Raw genomic sequence first — 19,500 nt, 5'->3', positions numbered from 1 at the left:
ACAGAATTCAGTAATGCAACATTGAGTGAATTCTGTAAAAGCAAGGGCATTGTTCAAGAATTCTCAGCTGCTAGAACACCTCAACAAAATGGAGTAGTTGAAAGAAAGAACAGAACATTAGTTGAAGCTGTTAGAACAATGCTGCAAGATGCCAAGCTGCCAACAAGTTTCTGGAAAGAGGATGTTAACACTGCATGTTACACTCAGAACAGATACCTCATTAACAAGGCACATGGCAAATCACCTTACTCAATCATGTCTAAGAGAAAGCCTACTGTAAAGCATCTTCATGTGTTTGGAAGCAAGTGTTACATTTTGAAAGACAACTCTGAATATGTGGGAAAATTTGACTCAAAAGTTTTTGAAGCAATTTTTCTGGGATATTCATTGGAGAGAACTGCCTACAAGGTCTATGTGTTATATCAAAATAAAATTATGGAAATCACATATGTGACTTTTGATGATGACAAGTATCCATGCTTGGAATGTCTTGATGAAAATGAAGCTGAAGCCCTCGCATTTAAAAACCTCAACATTGATAGTGATTCTGATGGTGATGATGAAGTCAATGCACAACCAATGATTAATGAAAAATCTACAGGATAAGAGAATCAAGGAAATACAAACTCATCTCAAACACCTGATTTTGATAGCACAAACTCAGGGGGAGAAAGAGAAGAAGAATCTACAAATCATACCAACAATGAAGAAAATGATGAATGCACCAGTCAACAAACTCACACCAGAAAATGGGACAGAAGTCACAATCCTAATGCAATTATTAGTGATCCTAATGTTGGTGTAAGGACTAGGAGTGCAACTACTAATGAGTGCCTACATGCATGCTTTCTATCTCAAGTTGAGCCCAAGAAAACTGAAGAAGCTCTAATGGACCCTGATTGGATATCTACTATGCAAGAGGAGCTCAATCAGTTTGAAAGAAACAAAGTTTGGGAGTTAATTAGTTCCTGCACCAAAGAATAGAAGTGTAATTGGAACAAAGTGGGTGTACATGAACAAGATGGATGAAAATGGTGTGGTTACCAGAAATAAAGCAAGGTTGGTTGCAAAAGGCTACTCACAGGAAGAAGAAATTGATTATGATGAAATTTTTGCTCCAGTTGCAAGACTTGAAGCAATAAGGATTTTTCTAGTATTTGCTGCACACTCAAATTTCAAAGTATATCAAATGGATGTGAAAAGTGTCTTCCTAAATAGTGAGCTAGAAGAAGAAGTGTATGTGCAACAACCACCTGGCTTTGAAGATCCTGAATTTCCAAACTTTGTGTATAAACTACTCAAGGCTCTATATGGATTAAAGCAGGCACCTAGAGCTTGGTATGATACATTGTCAGAATTTTTGCTTAAACATGGTTTTACTAGAGGAACAATAGGCAAAACCCTCTTCTACAAAAACCATGGTAATGACATGATTCTAGTCCAGATATATGTAGATGACATTATTTTTGGATCTACAAATGAGAAGCTGTGCCAAAGATTCTCTAAGATTATGTAGAGTGAATATAAAATGAGCATGATGAGAGAATTAAGTTATTTTCTTGGACTTCAAGTTAGTCAAAGAAATAATGGAATCTTCATCAGCCAAACCAAGTATGTCAAGGACTTATTGAAGAAGTTTGGTATGATTGATTGTTCACCTGCTTCTACGCCAATGTCTACTGCAATAAAGTTAGATAAAGACATGAAAGGCAAGAGTGTAGACATTTCAGGATATAGAGGGATGATTGGATCACTGCTTTACTTAACTGCAAGTAGACCAAACATAATATTTGCAACATGTCTGTGTGCAAGATTTTAAGCCAATCGAAAAGAATCACATTTGATGGCTGTTAAAAGATTTTTCAGATACTTAAAGGGGACTCCTAACTTGAGATTATGGTAAATGAAGGGAACTGGTTTTGAAGCTGTTGGTTACACAGATGCAGATTTTGCTGGATGCAGGGTGGACAGAAAGAGCACTAGTGGAAGTTGTTAGTTTCTTGGACAAAGACTTGTATTCTGGCATAGCAAGAAACAACAATATGTGTCAACTTCCACAGTTGAAGCTGAATACATAGCTGCTGGAAGTTGTTGTGCTCAAGTGCTTTGGATTAAAAATCAGCCAATGGACTATGGCCTAGTGTTACACAAAATTCCCATTATGTATGACAATACTAGTGCTGTATCTATAGTTGCTAATCCATTTAATCATTCTAGAACAAAGCACATTGATGTAAGGTACCATTTTATTAGAGAACATGCTGCAAATGGTACCATTGAGCTCATTTTTGTTCCAACAGAAAAACAATTCACGGAGTTCTCCACAAGTACAATTTTTGTCTTACCAATAACTCAGAACTGGAATAATTTAATTTAATAAATTATTTTAGTAAAATATTTTTGGAAAATTGATTCTAATTTTATTTTGAATTTATTCAAATAAAATTTGAAATTAATTCAGTCCATTTTTGGAGAAACTGAGTATTTATTTGACATCTCGATAAGTCAATTTTTAGTTCTCTATAAGAGTAATTTAAAATGACTTCTCGACATGTATTTCATTTCTTAAAATGACTTTTCGATAGACAAACTTCAAATGTCTATTTTTGAGTTCTCGACAAATCATTTGCTTTTACTATAAATATCCAGACTTCTCGATACATATACATACTTACAACTTTCGAGATCTCAGTGACCTAGCTTTCAATCCAAAAACCGATTTCTCTCTCGAATCTCCTCCTTTCTCAAAAATTTCTTTTACCCGGTAAAATTCATACTTATCTCAATGGCAGCAAATACTATTGTACCTTTCATCCCAAAGGAGACCAATTTCCTTGCATTTATGGATGCAAATCAAGCTCCTGAAGCTTTTAAAGGCTTTGTCAAGTTCTTATCTGAAACTTATTTTGTTGGAGCTCTAACAGCTAACCCGATTCTGTATCTGGATGTATTGGGTGACTTCTGGAACTCAGCTGTGACTAGGACATTTACTCATGAAGATCAATCTTCAAGCTTAGTTGTCAACTGTCAAAACAAAAGACAACAAGTGGAAATAACTAAAGCTGGCATGAACTTGGCCTCGAACATTCTAACTGATAAAGTGGTAGGGATCCCAACTCAGGAAGAGCTCTATGAATTCATAAACTTTTGAAGAAATTAGGGGAGATTGTTGTGCAAGACATGCATGTATCAATTTAAATTTTCATCATTTTAAACTTGGGGTTAGTCTTGTTAACAGGAATGAATTTGTGTTAAGTAATCTTTTCACAAATTAGGGGAGATTGTTGTGCAAGACATGCCTGTACATTAACAAGACTAAGACAATTTGTCAACCCTAAGTAAGTTGTATTGTTATCTTAGTTTGTATTTGTACTTTTAACATTTTAAAGTCTGTAAAAATGTAAAGGACCAGACTGGAGTCTTTTTCCTGAAACAGTATCAAGCTTAAGGATTCTATCTGGAAGAAGATCAAGATGATCATGCCTCGGAAGAATTTTGAAGAAGCTTGGAGTTGAATAAATCTGTTTGGATAAAATACTCTAAGCCAAGATCTCTACAAGTCACATATTTAGTGTTATAGAGAAGTCATTCGAGAATTCCAAATGACTTATCAAGAAGTCAGGAAAGCTACTAGAGAACTCAGAGAGATATCGACAAGTCAAGAAGGCATGAAAGATGGAGATATCGACAAGTCATTTCTTCACTAGAGAACTCAGAGTTATCGACAAGTCTACATTCATTAGAGAACTCTGAGTTAACGATAAGTCAAAGTCCACTAGAGAACTCAAAGATATCGATAAGTCAAAATTCATTAGAGAACTCTAAGTTATCGACAAGTCAAGTGAAGACATTATGCTGAGAGATCTCGACAAGCCAAAGTTTCATTCGAGAACTCAGAGACCTCTATAAGTCAAATTTCTAGAGCATTAGAGATCTCGATAAGTCATTATACTTATCGAGATGTCAAGATCTCTATATGCCTAACTGGAGATCTCGAGTGAAATTCTCGAAGTAGAAAATCACAAACCAGTTCAATATCCAAGATAAACAATCAACATCCAACCAGCTGGATTGACAAGTCTATAAAAAGCAGCTTGAAGGATGTGCAAGATCAATGGTGAAGATTAACTGACAAAAGAAGATCAAGATAGTCACGGGATGACAAAGATATGTTAAGCCAGAAATAGAAGGTTCACTTTTCCTAAAATGGAAATGACAAGTGATAGTTTAGTAAAGGTTAATAACACATCTTATTGTACACTGTGTAAACCAGAAGTTAACTGAGTTATAAAGTTAACACTGGTCTTTTAGTCAGGAGTAACAATCTAGATAGAAAATCTTGTAATTCTCTCAAGAAGAAGCTAAGCTCTTTAAACAAAGAGCCTAGAAATTTTGTAGCAAAATATTCTTGATTTTTAATATAAAAATTAAGTGAGTTTTGAAACTTGTTTATTGCATGTTTATGTACTGCATTAACACATCTTCTCTACAAGATTAAATTTACTTTGTTCAACCAAAAATATTCAGGAAAAGCCTAAAAATATTAAAACACATTCACCCCCCTGTGTATTATTCATTTCCTAACAATGGGTAATCTAGACACTACATCCACTTACTTCAAAGATGTTCTCCGTCAATAGTAATTTTTCAGAGTTTTCACCTGTTATAATCTCACGAATTATTTTAATATTAGACAGTTTTTTTTATTTAGTTTATCTTAAACATTTTAAATTATCAAAAATTGTTTAAGATTTGTAAATGATATGATTTAATAATTATTATACACTAACACGTATATGTTCATGATGTTTTTTAAAAATAAAGACATTTTAGTTATAAAGTATTAAAAAATAACGTGTTTGGGTTAAAAAGGGTAAATAGTTAGTTATTAGTAATTATAAATTACTATTTTGTTAGTATAGATAGAATTATATGTGTTAATTTTCAGGATGTGAGCAACTTTTCTTATTTAATATTGAAAATGTAATGTGTTTTAGTAGAAAAATGTAATTCATTAGTTATTATTAATCATGAATTTTTATTAGTTACAATTTTAAAATATATGAAAATATTATAGCTTGTATAAGTTTATGACCTGATCTAGGTTAAAATATGAAACGGATCAGCCTAACTCAAGAATGAAATTGGATGAGGGGTCAGTCTAAGTCACAATTGATTAACTTGTTAATAATGTCGAAATGAAAGTTTAGGTTAATTCGTAGTACAAACAGGAGTATAGGTTAATTCATATTGCAAATAAATTTATCAACCTGTAATAAGAAGCCCAAAAGTAAGACACGCATGAGCAAAAACCGCGAGACGAGCATTTATGAATCAAAGTTGCTCTGTGAGGACAATGATATTTATATCGTTGATGATAATGTTGTTACTGACAAAAATGATGATGACATTAGATTGGATGAGAATGCGTTTAAATTGTTATAAGTTTTAGAATTATGTGACCTATGTAGTTAATTATGTTGTTGATATGTAGTTTTATAGTTTACTCTTAATTTCAGTGACAACAATGTTGTTTTTAGTGATGATGACAATGATGTTGCTAGGATGAACACGGGGATAAATACAAAGAATTTTAATTACAAAAATTTGTAATTTTCATATTAATATAATATGGTCCTTAATTTTTTTGTCTTGATTTCCTTATAATGATTATCTACTTATCGTTAAATGTATTCATTATTTAGCAAAAAATATTGCACGACATTCAGTACCAGTGTGACAATCAGTGTTACATGTAAGTCATTCTTCTGTACTATATATTTGTTCTTTTAAGGTAATAATTAAGATGATTAATTTTGTAACAAGGTTTTTTAAAATCATAAATATGGTTGTTACCATAATTGGAAACTAGTGACAATAATATTGATTTTTCTATTTTAGTTACATAGTAAGTTGGTTTTGAAAAAAAATAAACAAACATAAAAAAGTTGGTTTAAATTTAAATACAAATTATACTTATACGTACATGAAACGGTAATGTTTTCATTTTCTTAATTTTTTTATACTTTCTTCATTCTCTCGAGATAATTTGTAACATAATTGATTGCAAATCTAAATGATGCACATGTGCCCTAAAAAATTCATCAGTAGTTGACATAATATATATTTCAAGTTGAAAACTAAAACACCCGTGCCACATGAACTCCAAGTCCCTCCTTGAATTTGGATGTACGTCTCATTTAAGTTGTAACGATATTTTTATATTAAGAAATATGAAATTAAATCTAGTGGTGGTGCAGTTCTGTCAACGTTAATCTATTATGCGGGACATGATATGCTAAAATTATAATTTTCAAAATCAATTTCAAAAACTTGACCCTAATCTTTACCTAATTGTTAATCGACATATTAATGTCTACACTCCGATACCTAATCTCAGCATTAAAGATTATGAAATCTGAAGACACGGGTTTAACTGATTGTGAAAGCTCACTTTCGCAAAAGATATGGCAACATGTTAATAGTATAGGAACATGTTGTGATTTATAAATTATAAATACCATTCTTTAAACTTATCTTTAATTTCAGTTCAATCAACAAAAACTTTTATAATTTCTTTATACGTGTCTTCTGGTTCTCACACCAGCATTGAGATCACCAATAATAGTGTTTCTGGTATAGCTCCTATTTCATTTTCTAATGTGTTGATTTTAATTACACAATGAGGCTCCTACTTGCCATAATAATTATTTTATAAACCTTACAAATATATCATATGTATATATCAACAATAATCATATCTATATAATCATCATAACCAAATAATAAAATCTTATAATTTTATACAGACACATTATTATTCAAGAGAAAAGTTCTATGAAGACCAAATTTTATCGGAGAACTCGGAGCCTACCTATGTTTTGAAATCAAAAACTATGAAATATATTATTTTGTGAAATATATTTAATAAATATCACCAATTCACACACACACACATATATATATGTGTGTGTGTGTGTGTGTGTGGAGACCACTTTTTATCGGAGACCTCGGAGACCACCTATGTTTTGCACTCAAAACACTATGAAATATATTATTTTGTAAAGTATATTATATATATATATATGACTACTCCAATAGAAACCAATTTAGAATACAAACTAGAAACCAAATAATTTTTTTTTAAAAAAATAATTCGAAATATAACACATTGGTATGCAAATTGATCGTTGAGAGATGTAGAAAATACAGTAAAATCGGATTTTAAAAATTTACGGTTTGACGGGAAAAATCAAAGAGATACTCAGTAAGCATATTTAGAACAAAATATGCAAATCACAAAATAACAACCATAACATAAAGAACATGAAAATTCAACTTTAAACTAATAATTCAACATTTCTTAAAATATCATGATCACACAACAAACATATACCTACACAAATATTCATACACGCAACTGAGCGATCTTACGATCTTTTACAGTATTTCTTAACCTGGGATATAATCCTAACTTGCCTACTGCGAGCGCAATCATATTTTAGGATAACCTCATATACGAGTTTATCAACTCAGTCACACAACCCATATAGACACAATCCATACCTTGTTACTAATGACAAATTAACAAAACAGTAACGTCAAACACATTTTGTAAACATAAACAAAAATGAATCAAATATACTTACAACACACATTTAAGAATCATAAATAAAATATTCTAAATATACTTAGAGCACACATTTTAGAAACATAAACAAAGAACACACTAAATATACTTGCAACACACATTTTAGAAATATAAACAAAAAAAAACTCTAAATATACTTACAACACACATTTCAGAAACATAAATAAATAAAATCCGCTTACAACAAGAATTTTTGAAGTATAAAAAAATTCTAAATATACCTACAGTATAAAATCTTTAAAGTTCCCAATTTCTCGTTATCTATGACGATACATATTCTTTTTGCACCTACTTATATAAATATTTAAATCAATTATAAACATGCATCCTTATATTTCAACATAAATAAATATTTAATCATAAACTAGTTACGATCATACGATCTAATAATACTCCCTTTCATTTTATTGATTATTAAACACTATGATCATGTCTTACACTTTTATTTTTTCACTCGAGCCCATCCGAATCATCATGATATATAATCAAATAACTATAATTCAACTTCATATATTTTAACTATATTTAGAAATTCTTCTTATCAAAATAATCTGTTTTCAGTATTATTTTTTTATGGTAGGTAACCCGCAGCCGCTATCTTTTGGGTGCGCACTGGGTAAACCCTACGGGATCACGCAATAACTTGCAAACCACGTGAACCAGGGTAAACCGCATTTAAGCGACATGCTCTGACTCAGGAGGCATAATCATAATTCTCCTCCCGTGGAATTCGAACCTGTGATTAAGAGGATAATTATCCCCTCTTTAACCAATTGAGCCAACCCTGACTGGCTTATTTTTCACTATTTATTATTTATTCCAAAATATAAATAAATTTTCATTTATCAACTACTACAAATTTTAACTTGCATGGTGCTTGTTTTTGAACTTATATAGCACTATTAAACGCTATGTAAGCCAATGCTATGCAAGTATATTTCACTTACATAGCACTTTTTTAGTGCTCTCCATGAACATAACTTATATAGCATTGTTAGAAATGCTATATAAGTAAACGTTGTCCAAGTATGTTTGCTACTTAGATAGCACTTACACCAACGCTATTCAAGTATTTGACACTTTTCTAGACAAATGCTATACAAGCTTCCCATTTTTTCAAAAAAAAATAATTTTAATTATTTCTTTTGCCATTTTGTAACTTGTAATTTTTCTTAAATATCAAAATTCAAATTAACAATAGAAACTAGATGTCAACTTCAAACACTTTCATTTAATGAAATAAAGTAAAAATATATACCACTTCCATGAACCTTATATAGCAAGACTTACAAATGAAATTTTTATCATCAATTCTTACGATACATAAAAATTCTACAAAAAATCAACTACAAATTATATATAAACTACTCCATCAAGAATCATAAAATTCTTAAGTAACCGGTTGGCCCACTATTACTCTTGAAGGAACCTGGTTGTATTTAAAGTAGCTCAGATTGTCCCCTCCCTCGACAACTTAATCCTCATCCACTCCATTAGACTTCTTTTTATTTATCTTCTTTACTAAGGACTTTGCAGTTGCTCCTTGACGATCTGCTCTCCACCAGCAACTTGAAATCGACCATGGTAAGGACATAATAATGATCACAAATACAAGAACATTGAATATCAAGGGATTCTAGTCAATTAAAAACACAAAATTATATAAACTTAACATGCTCAATTACAGAGTAAAATCAGCGCATGAAGCACTCTTCCAAAATAAAGAGTATGATTTCAAACGGATCTAGAGAGAAGAAATGAATAAAACTATAACTTCTGATTATATAACCAAAGATTATACTAACCATTAGCAGGATTGTATTCTGCAACTTGAGACAAACCACAACCTATAGTCAAGAAAGAATTTATCAGGCAAACTACTACTAGATAAACATGTATGCAACATAAACTATCCACAACATGGACCCGATAGAGTGATAATAGCGAGATGCCGAAATATCCTTTTAGAACGGAAATGTGAGGACCCTTTGGTTCCAGATACGGTGAGGTATAACATCGGCAATGAGGCTGATATTATGGAATACATATAATCATTCAGTTGTGTAAGTTACATAACAAATTCGTATAAATTTATTAAAATCATGCAGGTCTTGTAAAATCTGCTAAGGAGAGAACTAAAGAAAATAGTCTCTGACCTTTTCAATAATATTTTCATAGCTAGGCATTTCTACATAGAGAAAATACAAAGAGAAACACACATCTACTTCATGATAGCTCAGAGGACTAAATCTGTGATAATCTTCTTGACCTTTTTTATATATAAATTAGGAGAAATATCATTTTAGAGAGAACATGCTAACCCAAAGTCTAACACAAGTAATCCTAGTAAGGCTAAACTAAGGCTACCATCAATGTCAGATAAACTAAGGCTGATGGTTCTCACACTTTAATTTTTTTTAATAACTCATCTACTACTCATACATACTAGTACTATATTTCCCTTGTCTAGAAGTAAAGTAATTACTTGTACTAAATTTGCTTAATTAGTAAATACTATTTGTACTAGCTTTTGCATAACAAAAGTAGTTTTACTAGTATTTCAAGTTTCTAGAAAAGATTTTAACAAAAAATAATCTTTCCCAAAAATATCCAATTTAGATTGCAGCAAAAAATGAGCGGAAGCTTACATAAAGCCCATGAGCCTGTATGTCGTGCACGAGGTTCCTTTACTAGAAAATTCTTTACAAAATCATTACGCCTTAGCTTTTATTTGGCCATGCTTTTGGCAAAAACCAGGCTTGTTTCATAAAACCTGTAGAAGATAATATCAGTAATACCATAACCTTTGTTGAACAATGCAGTCTAGACCTACATTTTCCCTAGCATCAGGGTTTCTTATATGGTCATACGTTAGGTCATGTATCCCAAAATGGTTAGGACTCTAGATGCTTGTATTCTTGTGAGCGCACTCATACAAAAAACAGGACATTAGATTTTAAATTAAAGGACACAGAGCACTGTTTCTTATACAAAGAGAGCCTGGAGGTAGAACAGAACCGCAACAATACAGAACAAATTACATGTCCGTTGTTGGATTAAGAAAAATCTAAATTGAGCAAACAAAAAATTGAAACATATTTGCATTGCTACACCTATGGTCTTGGCGGGGGTTATAATCACGGGGGACATAATAACATGATTATAAAAGGTTATATATAACAGTTAGAAAAGAAAATACGCGAGTTATATTACAAAACGAAATCTCATCATAAACCCCTGCTAATTAGGAAATTCACATCATTTCCGGAATGTATCGGCACTTCGACATATTTCAATTTCATTCATAGAATTACTTGATTCCAGTAGTCCTCGAGACAAAAAAAGAAATTATTGTGAACTGCTCAACATAAGCACAATTAGAAATTAAATAGAATCCAATTTGACTGAAGAACCCAAACAAACATCCTAAAATTGAAATCGAAAAAATTAAGAAAAGCCCAAATAAAAACCCTAAAATTAAAAACTCAAAAATCAAGTACTCACAAATCGACTGAGACAAAGATCTAGATGAAGAAACCTAACCAGAGATGCTTTCCGTGGGATGTTCCACGAATTTGACGAATTGGCTCAACGGAAGCTCCTTGTTGTGCGAATGTGTCGAAGAAATGATAGAAAAATAAATGGTTTTAAAGATAAAATAGAGGTTTAATTAAACTCAAAATAAAAAGAAATATTCTAAGAAAACATTTGTATAGACAGCTTTTCTAAAAGCCCTATAATAGTATCCAAAAATTAATAAAACAAATATTACAAATTACTTAAAATATGTGATCTTCAATGGCGTTTGTCTAAACGCTATCGAAGTTGAAGCCCGGATAGCCCTTCACAGGTAAAGGCTATGCTAGTAATTTTCTTTTACTTTTTATATATTTTCAGTTTCATCTTTAATTCCTTGTATAGCGTTTATTAAAAATATGATGTACATGTGTCTTCCTAGGCTAGCACATAAGAAAAAGTGCTATGTAAGTTGGTGTATCCTAAGCTTAAATTTGTAGTAGTGTCAAACACAAAACCTGATTTGACCATTAAATTCAGAAAATTATCTACTTAAACTTTCATGTTTTACACTTTTCCTAATTCTCTCATTTAGTTCCTTAAATAAAATAAATACTACTTTGACAAATTCAACCAATCACAGACTGCCACGTCATCATCTCTTACAAGACTCACATATGATTTTCTCTCTCCTCGAAATCAACTCTAGTGGTTAAACATTGACCGTACATATCTACTTCATTTTTAATCCATTTACTATGATCCAGGAGTCTATTTCATGTAATGTTTCGCAAGAAATCCAAATATATAATCATTTCCATGATCCGAGTTCGAATGAGTAGTATGCAATTAATTTACAGAAATTTTTTCTTAACTCAAATAAATAAATAAATATATGCATGATACATGAACATGCGGTAAGATAATTACTTATAGTAGATTCTTGAGCAGGAAAAATGAATTGTTTGGGAACCAACTTGTTAGAGACAAGCTTGATTTGTTTTTTTATTCTTCACTTTTATTTCTACGACAACTTATATATATTGTGACATTCTTTTCTTTCACCAAATGTCCACAATTTAACATTAATGTCAATCTTATTTGTTGACAAGTATCCTTACCTTTTGATAAGTGTCATCTTCCGTCAAGTTTAAACCACAAGCTCAATCCCCTAATTCATTTAACTATTTTTTATATTATAAACTTTTTTTAAAACTTCTTTGAAAGCTTTCATTTCCCGATCTATATTTTTTATATCTAAACAAAATCGTGTTAGATAAATTGTTAGGCCCGCCAAATATAAAATAAGACCAATAAATTGTTGAGTCAAATTATTAACAAATATCAACATTTTATCTTTTTTTTATCAATTCACTTTTCCTTAAAACTTCAATATTCTCTTACATAAAATTTAAATACTTTTTCGGGATGTTATATATATATGTATATAGTAAAATTTCTATTGAGTCCACTTTTTTATTGGAGTACTTGGAGTATATCTATATTCCGCAAATAAAATATTTGTAAAATATGTAATCTTACAAAACATGTTTCAAAAATACCATTGTTTCAATAAAATAATGCAAATCTCATATATTTACAAGATTCTGCAACTAAACATGTATGTTCTGCAACATGAACATTTATTATCTACAAACTAAGCATGTTTTATAGAATAATATATTTTGTAATTAACTACTTGTAAAATGTATGCAATCTGCAATATTTTTAATAAAATAATGATGTTTGTAGAATATCATTCAAATAATAATATGTTTTGTAATATTTTATGCTATAATTTACTTGCAGAACATATATAGACTCCAAGGACTCCAATGAAATAGTGTACTCCATATAATAACATATATAACCCTTTTTAGGATGAGATATGAGATTTAATCTTTACCACATAAATTTATATTTACTTTTAATCTGTATCACTCATTTTAATATCATCATCATCCCCGAGCATCACCTCCTCCATCATCTTCTTTATAATTACCCACCTGCCACTACCTCCAATCACCGACAACTACCATTTCCGACCACATCCACCGCCGGTGACCCCCACCCCCTCCGGCGACCACCTGAAAATCACCACCGTCAAACATAAAATCACCATCGTCAAATCAAAAATCACCACCGGAAAATAAAAAATCACCACATACGGCCAGGATTTTTGTCCACCAGATCCGACCACCTACTCGATTTATCAACTCCGGAGAACGTCATCAAAATAAAAATCACCAAATTTGAGTATGAATCACCACAGTAAAATCATAAACACCATAATAAAATCAAGACATCAACATTCAACCATCAATTCTGGCAATCACCCATTTCTGGTCACCAATTTTTTCCAATTAAAGATCACCACCGTCTTAACAAAATCAGTGAATCTGAAAAATAAATTACTATTGTATAAAGAAAATCACCTCTGATCACCACTTCCGGCCATCTATACATCACCGCCATCATACACAACCGTCAAAACAACCAACTCCGATAATAATAACCACAACATCATCTAGATCCATCGTCATTTCTGGAATCGTGTTCTTGTGAAACAAACCTTAACAACAACGTCAAAATCAATACATACAGTAAATGTTCTTCCATTGTTTGACAATGCGACAGAGAAAGAAACAATGATGAAAATGACGGAACGACGTTGGAGTTAAATCGGAACTTTGGAGAAGAAAATTGAATTATATGTATTTAATGTTCATATATTGAAGTGAGTTGAAGTGAGGTGATGATGTGTTTTGATGAGATTGGGTGAGAGGGGTCGGCGAAGCAGCGACGGGATTGGGGCGGCGATTAAAGGGAGTTAGAGTGATGGTGGATGGAGAAAGACATTAGAGGGATAATGAGAGGTACGAGATAAAGAAAGAATGGGGTGAATGAGAGAGAGTAATCTAGGGTGGAGATTAAAAGAAAAATATAAAAATTTATAAAATGGAGGATTAAGATTAGATTTGATAGGTCATTTTAATATGAGTTCTAATTTTAGTAAGTCTCTATACATATCTATACTATATATATATATACTATTATATTAAAGACAATACATTAAAATTTTGGCTGATAGTCGGTCTAGTACCTTCTGTATTTACTTAATTACCCTTACTCAATTTTATTTAACTTAATTTTTTTAATATGTTATATTAGAATTTCCTTTTCCTTCTCCCAACAGAACGTTTGTAATTTTGTAACCATCACATATACAATACCCATGGTCTACATCATTCGTATCATTCCAAACCAGGCACAACTGTCACCAATATTAGAGCAAGCTTCATCAAATCAAAGCAAACCCTCCCCTTTAGAGCAAATCGGACTTTTCCATAAGTGAATTATTTTTGGTCATGGCATGAGACACAAGTTTAATATATAATAAAATAGCAATTAGTTAAAACAGCCATGAATCGCACGGGTTTTAAGCTAATATATATATACACACACAAGCCTAAAATACGTGTGTTATTCCTAGTGGACTAACAATGAGATTTACAGAAGGGGGGTTGAATGTAAATCTCAAAACTTTTTCAAGTTTTGAGCAGTTTATGAAAGTTGTGTGTTCAAGAAGAACAAGTGTGTGAATTGCTTTAAGCTAATACAGACAGATATATATTCAAGCACAAATGTAAAGAACACAACAGACCTTAAAAACTTTTCTGGTGGATTTGTTGTTCCACCAGAGATGGTATTTTAGAAAATCTGTGATTAAACAATGTTGATCACAGCTGCATCCTAGTACAAACTAGATGAATTTTCTCTCAATATTTTTCTAAACAGCTCTGGAAAATCTCTCCTTTTGCCTGGGAGCAACCCAGCCTCTCACTCAAATTGTCACTCCCTTCCCTCAATCCTAAGAGTGATTGCACAGTATTCATGTCTTCTACACTTGGGATTAATTCAGTTATTTGTGTAGAGACTATCAACGGATGTGGAATATCCGTTGAAGGTGAAACTGATGTTATCAACGGATAACTGCTGTTAAGCTTATCCGTTGAAGAACAACCACTTGTCAACGGATGAGTGATATCCGTTGAAGAAGGAAAAGAAGTTGAAATTGAAAGTGATATAACTGTTGAATCTGTGTAGATTGATTTGAGATGAGGTGACACAGATCCTTCAATTATATCTGAAAGAATTTGCGGGTGATCCAACAAATCATCCAAGAGACGATGATCACCTGTATTTGAGTGGGGCTTCTCCCTGAGTTGTAAAGAGGGAGAATCAGGAATTGATGGGAATAACATATCAACATCCAGAGATGGTGATGAAGTGTTTGGTGATTGATGTGTGATTATTGTGAGAGAATGGGGCTGTGACTCCACATTTATTGGAGTCACATCAAACTGAGTTTGAGAAGGCATAGATACAGATGGATGTATCTGTGCAGTGTGTGCACCCTGTGTAGAAGATTGGGTTCTAGCCTTCTTTCTTCTAATAAAGGCTTTTGTTGGTGAGTGTTTGGCTTTAGTGTCCCTCCCTCGTTTGTTCTGTGTTCCTGGTTTGGAACTATTTTCAATAGTAACATCCTTTTGGGAGGATGCTACTAGGGATGTGCTCTGATACCAATTGTTATTCCTAGTGGACTAACAATGAGATTTACAGAAGGGGGGTTGAATGTAAATCTCAAAACTTTTTCAAGTTTTGAGCAGTTTATGAAAGTTGTGTGTTCAAGAAGAACAAGTGTGTGAATTGCTTTAAGCTAATACAGACAGATATATATTCAAGCACAAATGTAAAGAACACAACAGACCTTAAAAACTTTTCTGGTGGATTTGTTGTTCCACCAGAGATGGTATTTTAGAAAATCTGTGATTAAACAATGTTGATCACAGCTGCATCCTAGTACAAACTAGATGAATTTTCTCTCAATATTTTTCTAAACAGCTCTGGAAAATCTCTCTTCTAATTACTAGCTTCTACTTGGTTTATATATTACCAAGTGTACAAGTGAAGAACAATATAAAATACAGTAATAAAATAAGATCTTCACTTGCTTCTTTTCCTGTTCACTCCAGTACTTTGTTGACTATTGCATCTTTGTACTAGAGAAGAACGGCTGCTTTTTCTGTTGTTCCTGAAATTCGGCTACCACATCTCAGTTGTCTCTATCAACCCATGTGCCTCTGTTTGTAGGTACAACTACCCCTTATCAACGGCTAATCATCAGAACATCCGTTGAAGCTTTCATCCGTTGATGCACTCATCCGTTGAAGGATGTTATCCGTTGAAGCTTTCATCCGTTGATGCACTCATCCGTTGAAGGATGTTATCCGTTGATGACTTTATCCGTTGAAGCTTTAGAGACATCCGTTGAAGCTTAGCTTCTCATCCGTTGAAGGTCTTTAAGTCATCCGTTGATACCACTTCACTTATACAAAATTACAAGGCATGAAGTATTTACAATTGGCCTTCCTATCTGCATATCATCTAGTAGTCAACATGACTCATAGTTTCTCTCAACTTCCAAGAATTACATTTTAAATACAGAGACTGAAATATGCTACAACACTAGACTTATTTCTAAGTAAAGCTACACCATCAACGGATAGCCAAAGTGGTCTTATCCGTTGAGGCTACAGACACTAAATTTCTACTTAAGTATTTTGTTAAACATATCATCAAACTAATGCACATACATTCCTAACAACGTGTGATGCACGAATTTTTTTTAATATTATATAATTTTTAAATTTAATTTGAGGTGAAAATTTTAAGCTTTGAAATTTATTTATTACTCCCTCCGTCCCCCACAATTCTTTACATTGGGGGACGGGGGCTCGACACGCACTTTAAAGCTCTTATTAAATGTAGTTGCATATTTTTTTTAATTTTTTTTCTTCTAAATAAAAATATGATGTTCAAATTTTAATACAAAAAAAAGAAAATTTTAAAAATAAATTACAGAAATATATTTTATAGTTGCCTTAAAATGCGTGTCAAGCATGTGAAAAAAACTGTAAAGAAATGAGAAGGACGGAGGTAGTAGAATTTTTTGATAATATGATTTGATAAATTATTTTAAATATGCACGTGTATAATTTAGTGAAATTTTAGTTTTTAAAAAAATATCATTGATTGAAAATTAATTTTGTTGAAATTCATAGGTGTGTTTACAAAATATAATTATGTTTTAATTTAAAGATAAATTTTAGCTCACATAAATAATAAACGAATTATATTTATTTTGGTATACCCAACAAATCTAACTAGATATATTCAAATTTATTTTGATTTAATTTGTTTAAACCCGGATCAATGATAAAAGTTTATGTATCAATAATAAAAAATTAATGTTAACCCGAATAAAAGTACATATTATTTTATTTTAGTTGGTATAGTTATTTTTTTATTTTAATTTTGATTTATCATGAATCAATTGTTTAATTTTTTTAGCCCAAATGAAAAGCATGTGTTGATTTATTTTAATCCGAAGCAATTGTACTAACTACGGAATTATCTCTATTTTTATTTTATTAAAATAATTTTGGATATTATAGAAATTGAAACAAAAACCGTAATTATATAAACCCAAACATTTTACACACAATCAAACTTTTAATATTGCAACTATTAGGGTCAGATTTCAGTGATCCCACAATCCTAAGCCTACATTATACATACCAACGAATTATGTACACTTTAATTTTATTTTAACACGGATCAATAATATCAGAATTACCTTTAGTTTGAATTTTATTTTAGTTTTACCGTAGATTAATAATATACATCTTTTTAAACCTTAGGCCCATTATATCAACCATCTAATTAAATTTAGTTTGTATTTAATTTTATTTTAGTTCCGGTTAAATATTTTTTTATTTTAAGCCGAATAGATAATATATTTTATTTTATTTTGATGACATTATATCGACCAACGCATTATGTTGAAGTCCGGTTTGATAAAATATTTTTTAACTAAATCGGTAGTATTTACTGTCCAGTTTTAACGTGAGATAACAAATCTTGATTTTCGTCCCACACTCATTATGTAAACCAAATACAACTAGTTATATTTAGTTTTTTGTTTAATTCTATTTTAACCCGGAATGAATATTATTATTTTTAAATCGATTGATAGTGTGTATAATTTTATTTTAATCTGATGACATTATATCTACCAAACAAATTTACTTTCAAATTTTTATCAGTCTTTATTATTTTATTTTAATCCGACGATGCAAATCCAACTAATTATATGTAACTTATTTTTATTTTTTTATTTAAGATTGAATCAATAGTATAAGTTTATTTAACATTATATAGTATTTTGTTTATATCAAAATTATTAGACATGTTATAATTTTATTTGTAATTATGAGAGTGTCTTATTTTAAATATTATTATAATTACGGTAACCTGACCGACTAACAACCAAATTATATATATATATATATATATATATATATATATATATATATATACTAGCCTAAAACCCGCGCGATGCACGGATTATTTTTAATAATACATAATTTTTTTAAATTTTATTTGAAGTAAAATTTAAGTTATGAAATTTACTTAATTAAAATTTTAATAATATGATTTGATAAAACTTATTAATATACACATAAGTGTATAAGTCACTGATACTACGGTTTTAAAAAATAATGTTATGAAAGAAATTTATATTTTTATTGATATTTATATATGTGTTTACTAAAGATTATTATATTTAATTAAAAATGGGAAATTTAGCTGATATCAATATTATACGAATTGTCATTATTTTGTTAACCGACCAAATTTAAATAACTATATTGAGATTTATATTATTTTAATATGTTTAAACCCGAATCAATGGTAAAATTTTATGTATCAATGGCAAAAAAATTATGTTAGCTTGAGGCTCGTTATATCAACTAAATCCAGCTAATTATACTTGCTATTTTGTTTAATTTTACTTTAGCCCGGGGTGACTATTATTTTATTTTAGACCGAGTCGACAATATGTATTATTTGTTTTAGTTTGATGACATTATATCGACCCCACGAATTTTCTTTCAAATTTTTATTTTATTATAGTCTAGTTCAATAATATAATATTTTTAGCGGGATCAATAATATTTATTATTTTATTTTAACCTGATTTTTCACATCCAACTAACTATACGTAGTTTTTTATTTTTTTGTTTAAAATTGGATCAATAGTATAATTTTGTTTAGCCCGACTAGCTGAATTTTATATATTATTTTTGTTTTAACGAAATCCATTAGATATATTATAATTCTGTTATGAATATAAATATCGACTGCCAACCAAACTTTCATTATTTCGTCTTTAATATAATAATATATATAAATATATATGATCAGTT

Source organism: Apium graveolens, chromosome 1, assembly GCF_009905375.1.
Source record: "Apium graveolens cultivar Ventura chromosome 1, ASM990537v1, whole genome shotgun sequence".
Lineage (NCBI taxonomy): Eukaryota > Viridiplantae > Streptophyta > Magnoliopsida > Apiales > Apiaceae > Apium > Apium graveolens.
Note: the sequence above shows the minus strand (reverse complement) of the source record.